Raw genomic sequence first — 24187 nt, 5'->3', positions numbered from 1 at the left:
GACAGCAAGTGCAGCTCCGCCCGGACTCCTACGGGAGCCGGGCTCCACCGCGACAGCAAGTGCAGCTCCGCCGGACTCCTACGGGAGCCGGGCTCCACCGCCGACATCAGAATAGCTCCGCCGGACTCCTACGGGAGCCGGGCTCCGCTCTCAGTATCAACTGCTGTAAGCTCCATCGGACTCCTACCAGAGCCGGACTCACCCTAACAGCAAGCGCAGCTCCGCCCGGACTCCTACGGGAGCCGGGCTCCACCAACGACAGCAAGTGCAGCTCCGCCGGACTCCTACGGGAGCCGGCTCCGCCGACGACAGCAAGTGCAGCTCCGCCCGGACTCCTACGGGAGCCGGGCTCCTCCGCCACATCAGAACAGCTCCGCCCGGACTCCTACGGGAGCCGGGCTCCGCTCTCAGTATCACTGCTGGTAAGCTCTCCAACTCCTACAGAGCCGGACTTCACCCTTAACTTTGATGCAGCGCAGCTCCGCCCGGACTCCTACGGGAGCCGGGCTCCACCAACGACAAGCAGCAGCTCCGCCGGACTCCTACGGGAGCCGACTCCGCCACCAACACAGAACAGCTCCCCCGACTCCTACGGGAGCCGGCTCCGCTCTCGGGCAACTGCTGGAGGACCGAGCGTGCTCTTAAGGGAGCCGAGCTCATCTCTGACGCCAACGACACAGCCGCAAGCAGACTCCGCCCGGACTCCTACGAGAGCGGGTCCCCGCAACTTCAGCTCCGAGAGGGTTCCGCCCGGACTCCCCGGGAGTCGGGCTCCACTCACGACCCCACCGCCAGGAGGACCTCTCCCGGACCTCAACAGAAATCGGGCTCCGGGCCGTTGCCGAGCTTCAATCGACAGATCCACGCCCCTGACAGGCCCTCAAAACGGCCACGACCCTGCTCCACTTCCTGTGGCGGACTCCGCGCAGTCCATCATTCCCTGACAGGCCGCAGTAACCATAGCGCCCTGCTCCACTTCCTGTGGCGGACTCCGCACAGCTCCACTATCCCCTGGCAGGCCACAATACGGCCACGAACCTGCTCCACCTCCTGCGACGGATACCATGCGATTCTCCTTCCGCTGACAACGGACGCTGCTCCACCCCTCATAACAGATTCCACGTGGCGGGCGAGGTGATGGCCACGTGTCTGCTCCACTATCTTTCGCAATCAATTCCCCTGACCATGGGCGGCCCACTACCAGGCGGTTACAAACGTCGCCATCAATCCGTTGCCTCCCCCTATAAAAGGGACCCAGATACGTTATTCTTTAAGCTCATTTTCCTTATCTCAAAACTCTGCTAAATTCTCCGTTCGAGCACTCCATTCTTGTTGAGGCAGAGAACTGACTTGAGCGTCGGAGGGTCTTGCCGGAGCAACCCCACCTCCGGTTTAGACTTCCCTTGCAGGTCCGGCGGCGACCGCGGCTTCCCGACTCCAGCTTCTCCGGCGCAAGCGGATTTTTGCACCAACAGGATTGGCGCTAGAAGGAAGGGCCTGTGTCTTCGCAGCACCCTTGTTCTTAAAGGAGTGTTCAACGGAGCCGCCCCGACCATCTCTCCGTCATCCATTCCTAATCCTCCCCCGCGAGATCGACACCCGATGCCTCCGCGCAGGGCGTCCACCCGGCGGTCCACGCCTCCGCGGCCAGATCTTAGGCTCCGGCCTTCCCTCCCCGTTTCTCAGCCTCCTCCCCTCCGGCGACGGTGGTCGGCGTGGAGCAGTTTGACTTGCTGGCGCAGCAGGTCAAAGGCCTCGTCGACCCGTACAGGCAATGCAGCAGCAGCCGCCGCAGGCGTCGGCGCATCCGGAGGGGCATCTCCGGAATGCCAGAACCCGGCGGTGGGGCGGGCCACCTGGGGCCAGCCGCCCCGTCCTTCCTGGGAAGGCGAATCCGAGGGTAGAGAGCCCTCAATCGGACCACGACTCCACCCTGGGAGATCCCTGCCCCCGTTCTGCCAAAGGACCCTCGAGACTCGAGTCGAGAGGACTTCCTGGACCGGAGGCTCCAGGAGATGAACCGGCGGATCGAAGAACTCCGCCACGCGCCTCCCGCTTATGGTGAGGATATCTGCACTGACCCTCCCTTCTCCCAAATGATTATGCAGGAACCGATCCCACCGAATTTCAAGCTCCCCCAATTTGAAAGCTACGACGGGGACGTCGGACCCGGTGGATCATCTGGAGGCCTTCCGAACGATGATGCTGCTTCACGGTGCTCCCGACGCCATCTTGTGCCGGGCTTTCCCGTCTACTTTGAAGGGAGCGGCGAGAAACTGGTACTCGGCTCTGAAGCTGGGTACCATATTCTCCTTCGATCAAATGAGCCACCAATTCGTGGCCCATTTTGTCAGCAGCCGGCGTCCCCGGAAAGGTTCGGAGTCCCTCATCAACATCAAGCAGAGGGAAGGGGAGTCCATACGGGCCTACGTCAACCGCTTCAACATCGCGGCGCTGGAGGTCCGGAACTTGGACCAATCAGTTGCCATGGCCGCCCTGAAAGGTGGCCTTCAGAAGAATGACCTCTTGTACTCCCTGGAGAAGAAGTACCCTAGGGATTTTGCAGATCTACTGGCTCGGGCTGAAGGATACGCCCGAGCGGAAGAGGCCTTCAAAATGAAGGACGAAGAGACTGCGAGGGAGCGCCAGGCGGGAGATTCTAGTAAGCCCGCAGTCGAGAAGAGGCCAAAGGAAGCCCGGCCTCGCTCCCGATCCCCTCCTGGGCATAAGCGCGCCCATACTCCCCCCCGGGCATGCAGGCAGAGAAGCCCGGACAACAGATTTCGACGGGGCTCCCCGCCAGGGAAATTCCGCAGCTACGCCCCCCTCAACGCCTCGAAGGCCCAGGTGCTGATGGAGGTCAGGGAGCAGCTCCCTAGGCCGGAGAAGATGCGCACGCACCCCGGGAAGCGCAACCCCAACAAGTTCTGCCTCTACCACCGCGACCACGGCCACGACACGGAGGAATGCATCCAGCTCCAGGATGAGATCGAGGAGCTCATTCGGCGAGGTCGACTCGACAGATTCATCCGCCGCAGGCCTGAGGATAGAAGAGACCGGCCAAGAGCCCTCCCGCCGCCTGAACCGCAGAAAAGGAAGGAGCAACCCGGGGACCGACCGCCCATCGGGACCATCGACTCCATCACCGGAGGGCCTCAAGAAGGAGCGGGAATGCTGTAAATGTATCGCTTACTATTTCGCTTTGAATCTACTTTTCTTTTTAGCTAACACGCTCCTCCTACTTAACGTGGATATATTATGACTGGATATGACCCTCCAAAAACAACGGCCATGTCAGGAACAGGAGGAGAACCTCGTCCTGACATGAGCAAGGTCGAAGGCCCGGTTCTTTTAGACCGGATGGGGGGAGAGGCCTCACAATGCCCTAATGTGCCCCCACAGTCCTGTTAGGGACAGGAGAAAATCTCGCCCTAACTTGAGCAAAGTCAAAGGCCCGGTTCTTTTAGACCGGATGGAGGGAGAGGCCTCACAACGCCCTAATGTGCCCCCACAGCCCTGTTAGGGACAGGAGGAAAACCTCGCCCTAACTTGAACAAAGTCAAAGGCCTGGTTCTTTTAGACCGGATGGGGGGAGAGGCCTTACAACGCCCTAATGTGCCCCCACAGCCGTGTCAGGAACAGGAGGAGAACCTCGTCCTGACATGAGCAAAGTTGAAGGCCCGGTTCTTTTAGACCGGAGGGGGGAGAGGGTTCCGCCGCCAAGAAAAGCTTCACCCGGACTCCTACGGGAGCCGGGTTCCGTCGCCAAGGAAAGCTTCACCCGGACTCCTACGGGAGTCGGGTTCCGCGTCGAGGAAAGCTTCACCCGAACTCCTACAGGAGTCGGGTTCCGTCGCCAAGGAAAGCTTCACCCGAACTCCTACGGGAGCCGGGTTCCGTCGCCAAGGAAAGCTTCACCCGGACTCCTACGGGAGTCGGGTTCCGTCACCGAGGAAAGCTTCACCCGGACTCCTACGGGAGCCGGGTTCCGTCGTCGAGGAAAGCTCCGCCGGACTCCTACGGGAGCCGGGTTGCCGTCGAGGAAAGCTTCACCCGGACTCCTACGGAAGCCGGGTTCCGTCACCAAGGAAAGCTTCACCCGGACTCCTACGGGAGTCGGGTTCCGCCGCCAAGGAAAGCTTCACCCGGACTCCTACGGGAGCCGGGTTCCGTCGCCGAGGAAAGCTTCACCCGGACTCCTACGGGAGCCGGGTTCCGCCGCCGAGGAAAGCTTCACCCGGACTCCTACGGGAGCCGGATTCCGCCGCCAAGGAAAGCTTCACCCGAACTCCTACGGGAGCCGGGTTCCGTCGCCGAGAAAAGCTTCACCCGGACTCCTACGGGAGCCGGGTTCCGCCGCCGAGGAAAGCTTCACCCGGACTCCTACGGGAGCCGGGTTCCGCCACCGAGGAAAGCTTCACCCGGACTCCTACGGGAGCCAGGTTCCGTCGCCAAGGAAAGCTTCACCCGGACTCCTACGGGAGCCGGGTTCCGCCGCCAAGGAAAGCTTCACCCGGACTCCTACGGGAGCCGGGTTCCACCGCCAAGAAGGACTTCGCCCGGACTCCTAAGGGAGCCGGGCTCCATCCGCTACTTCGCCAGCAAGGGTTAAAAATGGTGGCGAGACTTGGCCACATGACGAGATCGGTGGGAAGGGGAGAGTCCCTTCCCACGACGACATCTAAGCCAAACAAGCCAAACGACGAGAAAGGGTCAATGGACGACAATATCGGTGCTACGCATGGGCAAGGTAACACAAAGCGCTTTTTCTTCATTTTCGATATACGTACTACAGGGCCAGGACGGCCAGGAAAAGAGGGACAAAACGACAAGAAGAAAGCAGCTATAAAAAGGGGATGACTACAAAAGAACTCTAAGGAGGTCCTGCTCCCTCTGACCTAGGGTGATCACCTCCATCCCTCAACCAGGACTGCCTCAGATTCTCCACTGTTTCTTCTAGTTCTTCCTTCTTCTGCAGCGTATCCCGGAGCATCTGACGAAGATGTCGGCTCTCTGCCTCCGCTTCTCGACGTCGCTTCCGCAGAACTTCGGACTCCGCCTCTGCATCCGCGACGGCCTTCCACTCGAGCGCCAGTTGGGTTTTCACTTGTTGAAGCTCGGCTGTCTTCTCCCCAAGGGAGACGGAAATCCCCTCGACAGTGCCCCTCAGGGCTAGGAGCTCTTCGGTATCTTGAGCGTTAGCAAGCTGCGCCCTAGTAACCAACTGCCTCTGGAGACGAACGACCTCGTCCGTCGCTTGACGAAATCTTCCTTTGTACTCTTCTACCTGCCGGCACCAACTGGCCCGCTGCACATCGTGGCTCATCTCAGCATCTTGAAGCTGCTTCTAGAGGTCGGAGACCTTTTGCGACCATTTCTGCTCATCCTGCGCTGTGAGCCGGGATGAGTTCCCTTCCAGCTGGCCGATCCTCCTCTTCGCAGCTGACAGCTCCACCTTAAGGGCGCTGATCCTGGCTTCTTGAGCCCAAGTTCGGTCGCTGGCGCTCTTCGTACATTCCTCGAGCTCCTTTGTGAAATTCGTCTTCCTCCGGCTATAGTCCATGATGGCCTTCACTTGGAGACTCCTGAAGTGGACGGCTTCAGCGGCGGCCTCAGAATAGCATTTTTTTGACTGGCGGAGCTCGCCCTCTGATTTCTTCAACTTCTTCGTCAGATGGAGGACCTCCTTTTTCAGTCGTTGGATAGTTGACTTCAGCGGGACCCCCAGGGGCAAGGGGAGTGCTTCGGCAGGACACTGCCATCGGAAGATGCAAACGTCAAAGACCGACTCATTACAAGAAGAAAGGCAGAAAAGGAGGAGCAGGGGGAAGGAAAGGCCATCCATAATGAGAAATTCGACTTTATTGATTAATTTTGAAGACAAACGGAAAGGAAATATGGTGACAAAAGAAAGATACAAGATCGGAGGTCTCAGACCTCGGGGGCAGGGGGTGGAGAGCTCGGCGCGGGGGGTGCGACTCCAGTGGCGGCGGACGAAGGGGCGGTCTCGTCGTCAGACTCCTCCAAAAAGTCGAGATCAAGGTCGGGGTATCTGCTGGCCACCCTCTCTCGGCAGAGCTCGAACCCCTTGGTGAACGCCTCCAGGCCGAACTGGACGTTCAGCTCCCTCATCTCCGCGGAGGCCTTGAACTCCTCCACCGCAAGGGTCCTGGCCTCCGAGACCAGAACCGGAGTTTGCTCGGCCAAATGGGCGACCTCGGCCTCCGCCTTCCTCGCCGACTCCTCCAAGCTTCGTCTCTCCTCCTCCCGGGCTTGTCTTTCCTCTTCCCGATCTTGCCTCTCTCTCTCCAGGGCCTCCCGGAGGGCGGCCACCTCGGCCGTCTTCGCTTGAAGACGGGCAACCTCGTCCTGGCAGCGCTCCTCCACCCAAAGAAGGTCCCTTCTCATGCGGCCCAACGCCTCGACATAAGCGAAGAGCTGGTGCCCAATCTGCAAGGACGGATAGAGAATTACAACAAAGACCGAGCAACCATGCAAATAAACATCCGCTTACCTCAAGAAAGGACCCCAAAGTGTCCCAGGCCCGCTGCTCGGGATCGGCGCGGTCAATCCTCTCCACGACATCGGACAGAATGCAGCCGTCGAGTAGCCGCCTGATCAGAGCCTTATCGTTGAAGGGGTTCTCCGATCCCCCCTCGGAGCAGACGGACTCGTCTGCAGCAGCTCGGTGGCTGCTCGCCCTGCGGGCCACCGATTTCCTCCTCCTCCCCGCGGCGGGCGCCTCCGTGGGGCGGACCTCCGGAATGGGGACCCCAGTCGGCGGGCTCCTTGAGGGAGCCCGGGGGGCCGCTGGCTCGGCATCCGAAGGAATGTCGATGGCCGGAGTCGCCTGGACAGGCGTAGCCAAGCTCGTCTCCTCCACCCTGGCCCTCTTCGCCGAACCGGAGGTCGTCGCGCCCTTCCTCTTCTGAGCTCTCATAGCCTTGGCGAGCATTCGCGTGGCTTCGGCGTCCATTGCTGAAAAAAAAAAAAACAACAGGAAAAGAAAAGAAGAAAGAAAAAGCGGCACCAATCAGTCCAAAGTCAAAAAAAAAAAAAAAAAAAAAAGAGAGAGAAGAAGAAGGCAAGAAAAGGAAAGATATATACTTGCTGGATCCTGAGGGCTCAGGTCGATGTTGAAAAGAAGCTGCTCCCTCAGAAGGTTAGGAAGGGAAGGAGCGGGGTAACTCAGAAGCTTTTGGACGGCCTGGAGGTTGTCCTCTCCCAGGCTGGGAGCCCGGCGGACGGAATCCCTCAGAGACCCCCAAGGGGGCAGACCTAGTTCCAGGGTCGGGCAGTAGACAAAGAAAAATTTCTCCTTCCAGTTGTGAATCGAAGAAGGGGCGCCCTTCAGCAACCCCTTCTTTCCGAACTGGGGGGAGAAGTACCACCAGTCCTTCGCTGAAGGATGACGTTTGAAGGTGTAGAAATGTCTGAACAAGGAGAGGGATGGCTGGACCTCGGCTATATGGCAGAGAGAGAGAAACCCTATCAAAAACCTAAAGGAATTCGGGGCGACAGAGGCGAGAGAAATGTCTAAGAAGCGAAAGAAGGCGGCAACAAAGACTGGAAGCGGAAGCCGGAGTCCGACGCGAAATGCCTCCTGGTACAAACAAAAGCGACCAGGAGGGGGAGCACTGGCCCGGTCAGAGGGGCCAGGAAGCTCCAGGTCGTACTCCGAAGGACCCCATACCGAGCCCTTATCAGAAGGAGTTCGTCCGGAGTCGACGAACATGGAATGGCGCCCGGTACGAAAACCGGGCGAGGCCCTGCCCCGAACGCGGGTTCGTCCGCAGAGACAGGGGCCTGGGGGTTCGAAGCAGAAGAACTCCCAGAACTTGCGGGGGCAGAAGAATCGGAAGATATTTTTTTTGGGGGGAGAACCTAAAGGGCCCTAGAAAGGCAAACCGAGAAGGGAACGAGACGCCGAAGGTCAACTCAAAAGAAGACACGAAAGAAATGAAAAGAGGAGAAGCCCCTAGGCGGTAAGAAGAAGAAGGTTGGCACTAACCTATCTTGCTCTAGGGACCCGGGGAGCGAGAAACGGAAGGCGCCTACGGCTCGAGAGGGCGTTTGCTAGAGCAGACTCTCGGGGAGATGACAGACGCCAGCAAAAAATCAGAAATGGAGTGGGACGCCTGAAGGGGGGAGGACGGGTTTAAATAGACCCTGGGATCCGGCACCATAATGATCTCGAATCCCCCCAGGCCAGTCCGCATCTGACGCGTGTCCCACTCCCCGTGGCAGACGGCTAAAGGCGGCTGGCGGTTAGCAGGGTCGTAATTGCGCCGTACCTAGGCCAGCGTACCTGCAGGGTTTTCGAAGCGTCCCCTCGTGCCGCTCCAAATCGGAAAGACTCCGGCACGCGCTCATTTAATGCCAAAATATCTGGGAGCGGCAGGGTGCAGGATTCGAAGGGACGGTTCCGGCTGTACCTCTGAGTACTTCCTTCGTTTGAAATTCAAACTCGGATGTAGGGGGACTGGTGTTGGGTGTAAAATACCCACAGCCGAAACCCTCAACGGAATTGATGACAGCAAGTGCAGCTCCGCCCGGACTCCTATGGGAGCCGGGCTCCGCCGACGACAGCAAGTGCAGCTCCGCCCGGACTCCTACGGGAGTCGGGCTCCACCGCCGACATCAGAATAGCTCCGCCCGGACTCCTACGGGAGCCGGGCTCCGCTCTCAGTATCAACTGCTGGTAAGCTCCATCCGGACTCCTACCAGAGCCGGACTTCACCCTTAACTTTGATTGCAGCGCAACTCCGCCCGGACTCCTACGGGAGCCGGGCTCCACCAACGACAGCAAGTGCAGCTCCACCCGGACTCCTACGGGAGCCAGGCTCCGCCGACGACAGCAAGTGCAGCTCCGCCCGGACTCCTACGGGAGCCGGACTCCACCGCCGACATCAGAACAGCTCCGCCCGGACTCCTACGGGGGTCGGGCTCCGCTCTCAGTATCAACTGCTGGTAAGCTCCATCCGGACTCCTACCAGAGCCGGACTTCACCCTTAACTTTGATTGCAGCGCAGCTCCGCCCGGACTCCTACGGGAGCCGGGCTCCACCAACGACAGCAAGTGCAGCTCCGCCCGAACTCCTACGAGAGCCGGGCTCCACCGCCAACACCAGAACAGCTCCGCCCGGACTCCTACGGGAGCCGAGCTCCGCTCTCGGGACCAACTGCTGGAGGACCTCGCCCGTGCTCTTAAGGGAGCCGAGCCTCATCTCTGACGCCAACGGCTACAGCCGCAAGCAGACTCCGCCCGGACTCCTACGAGAGCCGGGCTCCATCCGCAACCTCAGCTCCGAGAGGGTTCCGCCCGGACTTCCCCGGGAGTCGGGCTCCGCTCACGACCCCTACCGCCAGGAGGACCTCACCCGGACCTCAACAGAAACCGGGCCCCGGCCGTTGCCGAGCTCCAATCGGCAGATCCACGCCCCCTGACAGGCCCTCAAAACGGCCACGACCCTGCTCCACTCCCTGTGGCGGACTCCGCGCAGTGCCATCATTCCCTGACAGGCCGCAGTAACCATAGCCGCCCTGCTCCACTTCCTGTGGCGGACTCCGCACAGCTCCACTATCCCCTGGAAGGCCACAGTGACGGCCACGAACCTGCTCCACCTCCTGCGACGGATACCATGCGATTCTCCTGTCCGCTGACAACGGACGCTGCTCCACCCCTCATAACAGATTCCACGCGGCGGGTCGAGGTGATGGCCACGTGTCCGCTCCCTTATCTTTCGCAATCAATTCTCCTGACCATGGGCGGCCCACTACCAAGCGGTTACAAACGTCGCCATCAATCCGCTGCCTCCTCCATCTATAAAAGGGAAATCCAGATACGTTATTCTTTAAGCTCATTTCTTATCTCAAAACTTTGCTAAATTCTCCGTTCGAGCACTCCATTCTTGTTGAGGCAGAGAACTGACTTGAGCGTCGGAGGGTCTTGCCGGAGCAACCCCACCTCCGGTTTAGACTTCCTTTGCAGGTCCCGGCGGCGACCGCGACTTCCTCGACTCCAGCTTCTCCGGCGCAAGCAGATTTTTGCACCAACAGTTGCTAAGATCTATACATATTTTTGATAACATCATTATAATTATAAATATTATTATATATAATATTATTATAAGATGGGTCCATTCATCTGCAAATAAAAAATTTATCTAAAAAATATATTTTTTTAGATAAATACTTTCTAAATAATATTTAGATAGAAAAATAATTTATTAATATTCTTTCATGTATGGAAAAGAAGCTTCGAAATTTATCCATATTCGTTTACATTATTACTTTCTTAGATAAGTTGTTAAAATTTATCTATATTTTTCATAATATTCTTTATACTTTTAGGCTTAAAGAAAGTGGATAACTGTATTATTGGATATTGAATGATGGAAACATTGAAAACAAAAATGAGATATTTTAAGAATAAAATTAAATACATACTTACTAGCCGAATTAGAAAATAATTTAGCCACTCTCTAGGTGGATAAAATTTTTTTCTCATTTCATGGATAAATACTATCCATGCAAAATAATTTACCTATCTTGAAAAGTGAGAGAATATGGGTAAGTTAGTTAATAAAAAAATTAGTAAATTTTTTATGATATTTATCCATAAAAAAATGAGCCCTTTTGGGCCTATTCTTTTGAGGGTAAAAGAAATTATCCAGAAATCTATATTTTTCTAGATAAGTATTTAACAGACAACATTTAGATAGAAAAATAATTTATCTATGTTCTTTTATATATTAAAAAATAGTTTAAAAGATTATTATTTATGTTCTTTTATATTACTAATTTTCTAAATAAGTTGCTAAGATCTATACATATTTTCGATAATACCATTTATAATTATAAATATTATTATATATAATAATATATTATTTTATTATTATAATAAGTATATTATTTATATTATAATAATATAGTATATAATAATATATTATACAAATATTATTATGTATAATAATATAATATAATATCATACTATTATATTATTATATTATTATAATATATTACAATATATGATAATATATTAATTTATAATTGTATGTTATATTATTATATTATTCTATATTAATGCCTTATGTTAATATGATATAATATATATTATATTATTGTATATAATATATATTATGTTATATATATGCATATTATATAATATTATTGTATATAATAATATAAGATAATATATTATATTATTGTATTATAATATTATATTATAATATAATATATAATAATATATTATAATATTATAATATATTATATTATTATATATTTGTTAGATGTATGTCCTAGAAGTCAATATGGCTGATATATTGTAATAATTTTAGGATACAATTTTATACTTAATATATTGATATGATCAATAAAAGGACAAGTTCTTTTTCATTCAAGTGTGATGTGTCCTTGAATCATCCATGAATTAGTTTCGATATATATTCTCAAAGTGTTGAGAATTAGAAACATGTATTTAATTCTTAAATACTTTCGATCATAGGATCATCATGAGGATGGTGATTGATCCAAATAGACTGATGCACAAATCGCTTCCTTCAGGATAGATGAGTCTCTGGTCTACTGTGTAGAGCACAGGGCGATGAGTTTGGATAGTTGTTAGAGAACAACTAGTACTGAGCATGACCATACGAGAGATCACTTGAATTTCTATTTGATCGTTGATGATTATCTCGATGCTGTAGTTGTGTGACTGGTTCTTTGACTTGAGATAGTACTGCTACTCACAGTGAGGCTATTGAAGTTTGACTGACACATAAATATTGATCTCAATGAGTTCTTGTAGTGGATGTTGGGGATAGTTGATCCACTGTAGGAGTAGGGTACGCATCAAGATAAGATCTATTGATCTTGATAGAAAGGAGTAGTCCTACGGGATTTGAGAGGCTAAGTCCAAGAATCTGTGGCCACAGCAGTATGATTGATAGAAAAATTTTTTTTATAGAAGTCACAACTAGGCTTGAGCTAATCGAATCTATCATATGACTGATATTGAGGTTTGACGATTTATCCATAACCTACCATCTAGTCAGAACTCACACTAGAGGGACTGAATCACACGTTAACTACACCTAGAGGTTCATTTCAGTTCTACTGAGTTGCCATTATATACTGTTAGGTGTCACTGATGGATTGTGAGAGCTCACTAGGATTATTCTGGATCGACAATCTTTGTTGAGTTAAAGTGAAATTGTTCCGATCCATTGAAAAGAATTTCAATGATACAATGATAAGAGATCATTGTATGTCTCACTATCAAATAGAATTGAACCTATGGGGTCATACAATAAAAAGATTAGGCCTGAAATTAGCAATTGAGCTTATGAAGTATCAATTAGATTTAGAGAAATTCATTGGGTTCATGATAACCTTACTAGCATATGGTTGGACCCAATTTCTCTTTTTATTGAGATTACTTATTTGATAAGATAATTCTAACTTAATTACCTACTAATAATCTATATGAATAAGATTCATGAGACTCCAATTGTTGGATGTCTAAGGTTATAAATCATATAAATTAAGGGTGCAAGTCTCTAATTAATTTTGATAGTTATTCTTGGGCGCCACCTTAATTTGATCAAGTTGAGCATGTCAATTGATTAGAGGGCTTTTAGTTCTCTTATAGAGTGTCTCTTGGGTATGTTTTGGGATGTCTAATTATTGGTGCAAAGGCTCTAATTGTTGGTGCCTAAAAAGATTTCTAATCTAAGTTGAATAGCTTAAGTTATAAGGATTCATAATCCAAGCAGGATTTGTATTATGAGATGAAATAGGATTCAATCCTTGTGCCTATTTAAAAGGACCTCCCCTAAGGTCCCTAGAGCATCCAAACCAGCAACTCCACATATCAAAAGAGAAGTCCCATGCCTTCTCTTCCCCTCCCTTTCTCTTCTCTTGGGCATCCCACACCCCATTTCTCTTAGAACACGCATCCTAAGGAGTCCCACGCCCCAAGGCTGTTGGGTGCCTCTTCTTTGCTGGTTTCTAGCATCTGGTAGCAGCACATAGCAAAGAGAGAAACTCTAGAGAAGAGAAGAAGAAAAAGATCAAAAAAAGAGATTAAGTGTTGATTGCAATCCAAACTTCGTTCAGTTTCAACAGGTTGAATTTTGAAGAATAAAAATTCAGATTAAAGAGGGCTGTTCCAAACTGATCTCGAGTGGATACTCGTAGAGGTCGAACACTTGTGCGGCTAAGAAAGGACCTCTTCTCTTCCAGATCTAAATTTGAAGAAAAAGATTACGAAACAGATATGTGATTTGATCACAATCTGAATTTCAGCATACATCAATTTCAACATATGAGATAGATCCATGTGGTTTTATATTTTCATGCATACATAATTCAAATTAAAATTATTTTGATCTTATTCTCCGCTGCAGTATTTAGAAAATAAAATTCTGAAACACATATGCATGGACCAAACCCCAAATTTCAATAATATTATAATAATATATATTATATAATATTATATCAATATATTATATTAATATAATATAAAATATATTATATAATATTATTATATATAATAATATACTATATTATTATATTATATTATATTATAGTACTATATATTATTATACATAGTAATATATTATATGATTATATTATTATTGTTATAAGGTTAAGAGTATATTAAGAATGAATTAAAAAGATTATTTTTTTTATTGATGAAAAAATGATTTAGCCATCTTCTAGATGGATAAGATTTTCTTCTATTTTATGGATAAATGCTATCATAAAAAAGTAACTTATCCATCTTGAAAAATACGAGAATATGAGTAAGTTAATCAATGAGGAAGTTGATCAACTTTTTGATGATATTTACCTAGGGATATCAATGGGTAAGATAAAGTATGGGTTTTGCTAAATCCATATCCTATCCATCCCTTACCCCCTACCCACCATCCAATCCTACCTACCATGGTGGGTATGGATTTTCAATCCTTACCCTACTTATGTGAGTGGTGGATTGTATTCGACTCTATCCATAACCTATCCAAGCAAATGTATAATGCAAATACCACCAAATCAAATATGTTTCAAATTTATCAAGTTTCACACCTATTTTAAATCAAACAAATTCTAAAACATATTTCAACCATCAATTTATATAATACAAACAGATACATACTATGACAAAAGAAACCCTAAATCCCTAAAAAATTTGGTATATACATGTATGTATATTTGTAAATATACTATTATGGAGGGGGTATTCTAGTAAATACATATACTAGTCAGATAGATAGGGTTTAGGGATAAATCCACAATCCGATCCTATCTGCTACAAATTTTCAAAACTAAGACCCTAACCTGACCCGTGGTGGGTTTTTCAAAAAAAAAAAAAAAAATTCAATCCTATCCAGTGGGTACCCATTAGGTAGGATACCCGTTGATATCCCTATATTTACCCACAAAAGAATGGGCTTTATATGTTTCGAGGTTTCAACCAAAGACCTTTCCCTAGGAAAGATAGATGTTCATTTCATATTTGTTTGTCATTAAATTTTGTCATGGTAGATAATTACATGATTTGTTAAGAAATGTGTGAGTTGCGAGTAGATAACTATCAAAAAATATATTTCAATATAAAATAAAAATATGAGTGGAAAAATTCATTGAAGAAAATATTTATTTATTTACATATCAGATAATTAAATTTGTCCCCCTTTTATCCTTGTCAATTTTATGCTATTGTATTGGTTTTTTCTTCTTTCAACACAGGCAAACTAGTTGCTTACCGATTATAACATTCAAAAGGAGGGAGATTCCAAGTTTGTAATTTAATTGTTTCTAAGCAATTCTAATATAAGTAGATCAACTTCTTTTTTAACCAATGTATTGAAAATAAAAATTACTTCATTTCCTAATGAGGTCAAACTATATGATTGATGAAATATGATAGAATAAAGAAAGTCCAATATTTATAGTGAATTATACGCATTAATGAAATATTTTTATAAAAAAGGGATCATGAATTATTCATTTGAAATTGAATAATCCAACAAACTATCTAAGTATGTTTTATCTTTTCATTTTGGCGTGCTGCCAACAAAAAGAAATAAATGGTAATCCAACAAAATCAAGCTTTTTTTTGGGGGGGTATTGCACCAAGAAAAGCAAATAAATAGCTTTATCGCAAGAAAGTAGATCACAAAAATAATAGTTACAACACTTATATTTGAGTAGTGCATTGAAAATGCGCTATTATCGTGGTTAAAGCTCAAGCTTTCATCAAGACTCAAGAGCAAGCACTTAGGAGGATGTGCCCACAACCGAGTCAAATCATGTTGGCAAAACAAAGGTCGTAAACAAAATGTATATGTAAACTTTCGGAGAGTAGTATTGTTTTTATTTCCTTACCATCCCTTGATAAATTTTGAGTCATTATTAAAGTTTTAAATACATTATAATCGAGAATCTATTTGGTACTGTTGCCGCATTTGCGTTTCTTTACAATTCTTTGCTTTGCTTTCATTTTCGCTCTTTTAGAAAGTGACGAATCTTTATCACCAAAAGCTTAAAAGAGTTAAAAATTATTTACACCTTATCTCAATATCTTAATTGAACATCACAAGTAAACACTACATAGGCAAAGCTAAGTAAAAACAGTTAAGAATCACATGATGCTAGTTGAGCTTTGTAGGGTTTGGCCCAGACAAATATTACTTATATGAAGATATAGGTTGAAGAAACAGAATTCATCTATGATGCTGATGAGCAGGTTGAAAGATTAAGATGACGATGATCAACAGTGATATAAAGTATATGAGGTCAAATGGCTAGTATAAGGAATAGATCGAAGCAATCGAATTAATCTTAAGACATTTTCCAGTAAATAAGATTGTATTATAGGTTGAATATAGAGAAACAACTAGTATAAGCACATTGGATAAACGAAGACCATTAAGATATAATTATCAGTCTGCCAGTAGATACAAAGCAAGCATACTAACAAACATAGAGTAGTAGATGGAAAAATAACGTTAATTATTTGAACTATCAGAAAAAAAAATTTAGATATACATAGCAACCATAAAAATAGATAAATATTATTATCATAATATAAATAAGTAAAATTATACTCTAGATCCATCAACATCCAGTATATCAATATGTATTCCTTTATCTTAGTTTAACTTCATTTATCTGTAGGATTTTATTTTAGAAATAGCATTAACTTATATTTCTCCTATCGTAGGGCTTGTTTGATTTTACTAGAAAAAAAAAAGTAATTTCTGACTTTTTTGTTAAAAAAAATAAAATTGACAAAAAAAAATATTATTTGATTTTACAGAAAAAAAAGTCATTTTTCCCATCAAAGCAAAAATCGGAGATGAAAAGAAGCAGCAAACAAGTTCCTTTTTTTCTGAAAAGTATCAGGCTGGGACTCAGTCGAAATTATTCTAAAGTTTAATAAAACTTTTCTTTCCACTATACCCTCGCTAACATCTCAAAATTACTCCATATGAGGCTTTACTTTCTCGAGAGGAACCCAGAACTTGGTGAATCCAGCACTTTGAACATAGACCTCGACTGAATCCAGATATGAGAGCAAGAGATCTCTTGCCGTCACCTCGTCCTTGCCATTGCCGTCGTATATCGGTTATATCTCTTCTTCTGACCTTTTTTTGTGCGATTTTGTGAACTTCTTCTACGCACTCTCTTTCTCTGTAATATTAAAAATAGATGGAAGTTTTGATTTTTGCCTGAGCTCATGTCATCATTAATTTGTTTAATTGGAGAAAGCCAATCCATTCACAAGATTTTAATGAAAAGATCAGTACTGTTTCAACTTTCTCCTTATACTCATTTGTGCTTCTCATCTGTTCGATCAAATACGTACAAGAAACAAACATAAGAAGTTGCATGATTAATTGATTAATGGTATGAAAGACTGTGCTGGATAACATTCTTTCTTATATGGCAGCTTCACTGTCTACTAGTAGTGAGGCTTTTATCCATCTTTCTTGCCTGCTGGGAGAGCACTATTTTACTGTATATGCACAAGTGACAAACCTATATTATACTTAAGATTATTATAGCATGGTCAATAGTGCATTATCTATTTTTTTGCCCGTTTATTCTCTGACATTTTTTTTTCTTTTTTGTCTGTTTCTCCTCTGACACTTTTTTTTTCGTTTATGCTTGTTTTTTCTGTACCACTTTTTTTCTTTCGCTATTGAAGACTAAAATCACGCACGCACACGTACATTGCTACTGGTATGTTTCAGTATGTCAGCTCATTGAAATTCAAAAATCTTTCTTGATCTTTATATTGGTGAAGCAAAGAAAGAAAATAGGTATGGTACTTGTTTGAATACCGATGGTTGAAAGAATGCAGTCTCAAAGTTTAAGAAAATAACTAATAAAGAGTATTCGAACAAACAATTTAAAAATCATTGAGATTCATTGAAAATCGGCTAAAAAAATTATCAAAATTTGAAGAGACTACAATATGGAGTTGGTTGGCACGAGGAGAATGGCACCATCACTGCATCAGATGAATGGTGACGTGACAAGATTATGGTAAGTTACTAATATATTTAAGTTTTGCATTACTACTTATACTTTTTTGTACTATCTGATTGTTGAAATTTTGATAGACTATTTTATTTATTATTTTCACTTTTAATATAGTTTTACACGTTAAAAAAAATTCTCCTAGATTTATGAGCACCAGCTCAAAAAAAAAAAAGTCAAGCTGATATTTTTGTAAATATTTGTTCATACATTGAATGGCATTTTAGTCTATTTAATACTTTGAGAAGGTAAAAACAAACGGCACTTTTTTACTTTTTTACTTTTCAAGAAGTAAGAATCAAAAACCCCTTTACTTAAAAAAAAAAAAAAAAAAAAAAAAACTTCTACTTCTTGCTAGAAAAAAGTGATTTCTTATTTCGAAAAAGTAGAACCAAATCATTATTTCTATTGAAACCTATCTCCTTCGAATAATGGTATCATGATGGAATTATCAGCTCTCTGGCTATTCTAACTTCGATTGTCATCAGTAAATCTATCCATTTCATTGCTATTTGACTCGTCACTCTTTCTATGAGTCAACGATTTTTTTGGTGCAACTAGACGAGACAAAAAGGGCAAACAAAAATTAAATTCTTTCATCCAATCTAGAATAAAATGAGAATAGGAAAGCAGAACTGGCATATTAATGCACAAGCTATGTTGTTGATGCGAGAATTCTCAGCAGAAGGTTGAACATTTACTTTTTAGATATAATATTGATTGCATATGCCTTTTTCTTTTGGGTGGGGTGGGTAGCCAGGGTAGGAGATGTTGCATGCCTTCCCACATGCCGAACATTATTCACCCTATATGGAGTCATGTTGGGATACCATTTCATATAATTAAACTGTACTAACTCAGAACTTTGTCAGGTTGGATCCTGGTTTATTAATCAAATCTGATCATTTACTAGGAAACAGGATTAGTCTTGATATATGCTCCAATGAACAGGCCAAATCTGGCATCTAATTCGGGCTCACGTGTATTATATTAGCTCTGTAACCGAAAATGTCATTTTGTTTTAAAACTAGCTTCGAGATCTCATGGTCACAAAAGTCCAGCACTCATATGACAAGCTTTTGGGGGCCATCCCAATAGCCAAATGGATGTCGTGGTAACAAAGTACATGATGGTTAAATCAAGATTTATTTTTTAATATTAAATTTTATACTGATATCATCTTATTAAAATATCAATATATCGTATGATATGAGATGATGAGATATACTAAATATCAGTATCGATGTATTGATTCGGTGCAAACTTTAGGCCAAATAGATGTGTGGATCAATTGCTAATCCAAGACAGTAAGATCAGAACCTCATCCACCAAACTGGATGAAGCTCCGTGCATTTAGAATGTCCAAGAGCCAAAAGTTCTCTCATGGAGCTCTTTTCCCAGTGCCTATACGGTTGTATCAATCGTACAAAGCACAGTTGTGCTGTACAAAGTAAAATGCAAGAGTATCAACGTACCAAATACGTGCACGCCAATAACAAAATACCCTTGTCCTTGCTGGATGCATCATAAGCTAGAAGTTCCAAGGACGCACGGAGATATGGGCACGCTTCGTTAGTGCGTAGACTGTCACATGACCGCAGAATAATAAAGCGTAAAAGGGTCTGGGAGGTGGAAACTAGTGCTCGGTACTTATGGGTCATGCCTTTCTGATAAACTCGTGAGCCTGGTTGTTTGGTAACTTGTTTGTTTTTGTTATGTATTTAATTTATTATGTTCAAAGACTTGATAATGATCAACTGTAATATAAAATATACAGAGTCTGATGATCAATCATAATATAAAACATATAGAGTCTGACGATCGGTGCAAGAAATAGATTGAAGCAACTGAATCGGTCTCTGAGATATTAAGATTCTGTTTAATTGGGATACGTCAGATTATGGGATAATTTGATAATTTTTAAAAATTATTTATTTAAAAAAATAATTATAAAAAAAATAATTTTTACTATATTTGGCTGATGAAAAAATTACTATGGAAGATATTGAAAAAAAATTATTACGTTTGATTGGAGGTAAATCTATATAGAAATATGATTAAATTTACAAATATATCCTTCAACATAAAATAATTTTTTAATATTATGATAGCATTATCATCTCCAATAAGTTTTGATATAATGACTATAATTATATAACTATTTACATAATCCTATCTTCATCTTAATTTTTTTATCAAAATTTTTATTGAATAAATTTAGAAAGATATTAGAATAAATTTAATTATTATATATGTAGCTTTATTAGAATATTTTTATCAAGTATGGATTATTATCACTCCAAATTTACTAAATACCAATCCTTCATAGTATTTATTTTATTTTCTCTATTCGAAAAATAAATATAGGGCTCATCAATTTTTTTTACCATCTCTTTCTTTTATTTTTCATATCAAATACGATAATCTGATATGGGATTTATTTTTTCATGCCAGATTACCTCCAACCAAATAGATCTATAGAGAGAAACAACTAGCATAAGCACGTTGGATAAACCAAGGCCATCGAAATATAATTATCGGTTTGACAGCTCATATAAAATAATTGTTTTGACAAATATAGAATAGTGAATGGATAACTAACATTAGTTATTCAAATTGTCAGAAAAGGAAGTTAGATATACCTAGCAACCATAAAAATAGATAATTATTATTATTATAGTATAAATAAGCAAAATTATATCCTTGATCCATCGACGTGCAATATATCGATATATATATTCTTTTATCTTAGTTTAACTTTATTTATTAGTAGGATTTTACTTTAGAAATAGTGTTAATTTATACTTCTTCTATCGTAGTTCAAGTTCCACTTTTATTTTTATCTAAATCTATCTGCTACGAACGATAGTGTAATGATGGTGAAAATCTTTGACAGAAGACACTTGAATCCCCACTATCTTCATATCTTTATACCACTCTCTGGCTATCCTAACTCCAGCGGCATGCCCGTGCAGCTATCCATCTCGTTGCCTTTTGACTTGCCATCCTTTTCATTGGTCAACAACTTTTTTGGCACATCCGGATGAACAAAAACAACAAATAAAGAGAAAATTCTTTCATCCAATCGAGAACAAAACAAGAATACGAAATGCACCCAAAGATTCAATAAAAGCCTCCTGCTTCCGAGCAGAAGTGGCATATTAATGCACAAGTTATGTTCTTGATGCAAGAATTCAGCATTCCTAGCAAAGGATGAACATTTATATTTTTAACATATATTGATTGTATAATGTATATGCCTCCTCTTTGGTGGTGGGTAGGAGATGGTGCATGCTTTCCCACATGCCGAACACTATTCTCCCTGTATGGAGTCATGTTGGGATACCATTTCATATAATTAAACTATACCAACTCAGAACTTTGTCAGGTTGGATCCTGGTGTATTAATCAAGTCCGATCATTTCCTAGGAAACAGGATCAGTTTTGATATGTGCTCCAATGAACAGGCCAAGTCTGGCACCTAATTGGGAGTCACGTGTATCATATCAGCACCGTGACCAAAAATGTCATTTGGTTTTAAAATTAGCTTCTACTTCTCATGGTGACAAAAGTCTAACGCTCATATGATGAACCTGGGGGGCATCATCATGGCCAAATAGATATCATGGTAACAAAGTCTGATGCTCGTCTGATAAACCTTAGAGATATTACAATGATCAAATAAAAATTTGTTATTTCGATATTAGATCCTATACTGATATCATCCGATGATAGTATCGATATACAATATGATAGAAGATGGTAAAAAATACATGGAACAAGATTATATTGATCCGATGCAAATTTTAGGTCAAGACGATGTGCAGATCAATTGCTAATCAAAGACGGCAAGATCTGAACCTCACCCACCAAACTAAAGAATGCAGCTCTGTGCACTTAGAATGTCCAAGAGCCAAAAGTTCTCTCATGGAGCTCTTTTCCCGGTGCCTATACAATTGCATCGATTATAAAAAGTACAGTTGTACTGGACCATTGGTGAACATAAAATACAGAGGTATCAGCGTACCAAATACGTGCAGGCCAATGACAAAACTCCCTTGTCCTTGCTGGACGTATCATAAACAGTAGATTCAAGGGCCCACAAGGTATGGGCACGGTCCTTTAGCGCCGGGTCTATGTCATGGGACCGCAATATAGCTATCAAAAAGTGTAAAAGAGTCTGGAAACTGGTGCCGAGTGCTTGGATGGACCACGCGTTTCTAGTTAGCTCGTGAGCCTAGTTGTTCAGTAACTCGTTTGTTGTTGCTATGTTCTTAATTAATTAGATTATAATTTTTTTATTTTTTTTAAAAATGGTGAGAGTTTCACAATTTATTTCATACTTATATTAAACAATAGAGAAAAATACCTTCTTAAATTTCAATGTTGAAAAGGAATGCAAACGTGACGGTATAGTATTGCCCGCTGGTTGTTAGTTTGAGGTTATTCTAAATCATATATGGTGACCAAAACTTATAACATATCAGTGGAATCATCAGTTTTGTATTTGCTTTGTGTGTGTATATAGGAGTAGGTTTGGATAAGATCGATCGAATTTGAATTTAGATCCGATCAGATCAAAATTAGATAATGAGATGACAATGGGAGTTCTACATCAATGATCCAAATCGTTGGATGTGAGCTACCATCTCAAAAATGCTTGCACATCTAAAATTATATAATTTGAAGATCTCTAGCCTATGCATCAAGTGACTAAAATATATACTAATTCAATTTTATTTAGGTTATTCAACTTTTGACTACTTGATGCATAGGTTAAGAGTTTTCAAATCATATAATTTTTTAGTGTGCAAGTAGTTTTGAAGTATTAGATCATCTTCAATGATTTGGATCGTCGATATAGAACTTCTATTATAGAATTTTAATATGATCAGATCTGAATCCAAATCTGATCAATTTGATTCTAATCTGACTATATATATACATATTCATTCGTTTTTAGTTTTATAGATCATGATCAATTATATAGATCTTTAGATTAATTTCTCTCTCATCAATTTTTTTGGAGATCGACTCTAATGTCTCATATTCAATGAGGGTGATATAAGATAAGAGTTGGGAAAATAAGGCAATTTGAAACTGAACTGACAAGGATAAGATTGCGACGGCAAGGCATTGATCGTGGAGCGAGTGTGTGGTTGTTGAGGTGATGGAGAGAATACTGGGTCGTTGGCTATGAGAAGTTGGGTGCAGAAACCCGAGGGGCAATAGAGCAAATGGCAGAGGCCAAGGCTACTGACTGAGCACGTGAGATGCAGCAGCAATAGAACAGGCATGCCAGATATTTAGGGTTTGCTTTTTCTTACCAATGGAGGTTAGCTGCTTGGATTTGTGATTTTCATGATGGGAGGGGGTTCTTTTTTATTTGTGGGTTAGATTGTCTTTTGAATTGTATCTGGATGCTTGGTCTGTGAGGGGTTTTTTTTTACTTTTCTTTCTTTCTAATTATTTTTTCTATTATATATTATTGTTTCATTACATTCATTCATTATTTATTTATTCAATAAATATGAAATGGTTTCATCACTAAAAATGTGAATATTTAATGTACGTGAGATGCGCATGAGAGGGAGTATAAAGTGGCATGACTTCTGAAAAATAAATAAACAAATCAATCAATAATAAAATATATATGCGATGAGACAGAGAATTTCATTATCCCCATACTAATGAGATGTTCTTTTTCAAATATATTAAATAGTGAAAATATAATATTATAATCGATGGATGGGCAAATCTAAGAATTATATTTAAAGGACTAAAATAAAGCTGTCCCAGGAAGTTGGTTACAGGTCACCATACCAGCTTATTGAAATAGCAGTAATATAATTTTATTATTATGATAAGAAGTTTAAATAAGTAAGATACTTATTGCAATATAATAACTGAAAAATACAATAGCAATCTTCGTCTCGGTCTCGAATCAACACAAAAAAAAAAAAAAAAAAAAAGAAAAAAAAAAGGAGAGAGGGTGAATTAAATCATGCACTGAATATAGCTGTAGCTGGTTCACTTTCAAGCTCATTGCAAGCGGGACCAAAAGTGCATTTGTTGGCGTTGGGAGAGATTTAGCGAGGGTGGGGTTGTAATCGCTTCGCAGCCACTGCAGAATTAGTCACACACGTCCCATTCCTTCTTCAAAGACGTCCCCACCCAAAAGAGTTTCTAATTGGACCAAACTTTAATCCAAAGCCCAACACGTGCATGTGATAAAGACTCTAATTTTGACCCGGAGATAAGTTGGCCTTTTCATTGTCTCCTATCCCAATTAATTTTTCCTGGCCTATAAACCATAAAATAAGTGAAATCATGAGCTCATTCGCCCCTTTTTGAATTTATTGTCCTGTAACCACGTCTTAACTCTCCAACATAGTGTCATGGTACCCAAAAACAAAGCTCCATAGTCCACACAATGATGTAAACCACCAAACCTAATGGATTCCTTTTTCTTCTTCCTCTTCTTCTCTCCTCCATGCTTGGTGAGCTTTCCCTGTTTTCTTTTTGCTCTCAGGAATACTGTATACAACTGCCTTCACGAATAAATGAACTGATGGTAACTAACTCTGTCAATCCCTTGTCTAGATTTATAGTTGTTGGTTGATCCGAGAAAGCTT

The 24187-nt window shown here is 43.1% G+C and overlaps 1 pseudogene; it reads right to left on the bottom strand.

The window, feature by feature from the left end:
- Positions 1-19213, bottom strand: part of LOC140851459 (chaperone protein dnaJ 10-like) — a 30351-nt pseudogene extending 11138 nt beyond the window's left edge.
- Positions 19214-24187: the final 4974 nt, after the last annotated feature.

Source organism: Elaeis guineensis, chromosome 9 (assembly GCF_000442705.2).
Source record: "Elaeis guineensis isolate ETL-2024a chromosome 9, EG11, whole genome shotgun sequence".
Lineage (NCBI taxonomy): Eukaryota > Viridiplantae > Streptophyta > Magnoliopsida > Arecales > Arecaceae > Elaeis > Elaeis guineensis.
The sequence above is the reverse complement of the archived record's forward strand: the minus strand, read 5'-3'. Positions and strand labels throughout refer to the sequence as shown.